The 1866-nt window shown below is 40.7% G+C and overlaps 1 long non-coding RNA gene across 1 annotated transcript; it reads left to right on the top strand.

Annotated features, from left to right (window-relative positions):
* The first annotated feature begins 540 nt into the window (after positions 1–540).
* LOC120570255 lies at positions 541–1657 on the top strand. The gene is made up of 4 exons (XR_005641041.1): positions 541–559; positions 962–1010; positions 1154–1493; positions 1586–1657. It is a non-coding gene; the product is annotated as an uncharacterized LOC120570255 (long non-coding RNA).
* Positions 1658–1866: the final 209 nt, after the last annotated feature.

Here is a 1866-nt window from a genome sequence, read left to right as displayed (position 1 = left end):
CACACCTTTGGCCATAAAGTTCATAAAGTTTTTTTTTACTTTTACTTCTAATACTTAAGTACATTTAATATCAGAAAATTGCTATGGATACTTAAGTACTGTTAATATCAGATACTTTAAGACTTTTACTCAAGTAATATTCTAAAAGGAGACTTTAACTTCTACCAAAGTCATTTTTCTGGTAAGATACTTGCACTTTTACTCAAGTATTGCTTTTGAGTACTTTATAAAAGAATTCAGCAAAGTTAACTGGAACATTTTGGTCGCCTAGAAATGCCTTGCTCAGCGTTCTGCCCAGAGACATAATATAGAGTTGACGCCGCATGGACCGCTACTGCCTACTGGCGCTGACGAGCCGTAGGGCTGCCACCTTGGACCGGTCACCCGCTCCATTCAGTATAATTGGTTTGGCAGGTGCAATGAGTTGTCAGCGCATTTAAATAATCATACCTCACTGAATACCAAACTGATTTTCACACGGGTTTTTTTTGCTGCAAAGGTCATTGTTAGAATGGCCGCATAGCAGTTGAATAATTACAGCAGGAGGCCTGAGGCAGAGGTATGGTGCAGATCAACAGGTTTTTATTTCACCAACAATTAACACAAACATGGACACCATGATTGCACCCAGCAAACTGAACATCATAGGCAGCATGTGGTCCAGACAGCAGCAGCACTAGATGGAAAATGGCAGCCTTTTATAGCCTACCACTGACCTTATTTCGACCCTACCATAGTACAATTTAAGTCTGGAATGTACTTCATTTGAACAATTATACAAAATACAACCACATCAAATACATTTCTACTACTCTACTGTTATCTCAATTTACTTGCATTATGTTACCTTATACAATCAAACATAGTTAGTTCAGCAAGTACAGTCAATTAAAGTACTCCAACACCCCTTCGCTACATGAAACATGGCATCTCCCGGAACCTTTAAAATGGGGCTCGATAGGTTGGGGACTCTTTTAGCCTGAACGCTCTGGAGAGGAGACACAACAGAGGTGAGTTACTTGAACACGAACTTTACTATTGTACAAACAGCAACTGTTAACCTGCATTCAATTAATCAGGCAAAGACTATACCATACTGCACATGTGTAGGTAACCAAACTAGCAAACTGAGTACATGTGTTTCTCTTGACAGGGCTGGCCTCCAATCAACACCAGCTGCAACCTTCACTAATTGATGGTTAACCCTGCAGCCCTGATGCATTGCAAGACTTGTTGCAGATGAGACCTGTGTTCCCCCAAGGACTGAAAATGACCACCTTTTTGGAAAAGCTCAGCACCAACTTGACTACTTGCTTCGTTGAGCTGTCAGAGGATATATGAGACGGGATGAATTTCAAGAAGCAGCTGCAGGTGGTGTTTACTAACCAGCCGATCAACTTCAGCAGGGTGGACAACATTGTGAGGTGGTCGCATCTCTGCAGTGGAGCGCGACTGGAGATTGACTCTGTAGCGCATCATAAATGAAGATAATGGTCTGCATTCAATTAATCGGGCAACTACTGTACCATACTGCACATGTTTAAGTAACCAAACTAGCAAACAGAGTAAATTTTTCTCTTGACAGGACAGGCCTCCAATCAACACCAGCTGCAACCTTCACGAAACGGATTATTTTCCAATAAACGTTAAAAACTGTTGTGCCTCATTTTATTTACCCGTAACATGAGCTACAATGTACTAATGCTGCAAAATATTAGTGATGAAGAGGACCATAGGACACATGGTTTGGTGTATTTTAATATTCATAGTGGGCTTAATAATACAATATTCTGATATATGATATAAAGGGACCAGACGTCTGAGATCAAAATGGGCAACATAACCCCGAAAAGGAAGAAAGATGGG

Source organism: Perca fluviatilis, chromosome 12, assembly GCF_010015445.1.
Source record: "Perca fluviatilis chromosome 12, GENO_Pfluv_1.0, whole genome shotgun sequence".
Taxonomy (NCBI): domain Eukaryota; kingdom Metazoa; phylum Chordata; class Actinopteri; order Perciformes; family Percidae; genus Perca; species Perca fluviatilis.
Note: the sequence above shows the minus strand (reverse complement) of the source record. Positions and strands in the feature narration are given on the sequence as shown.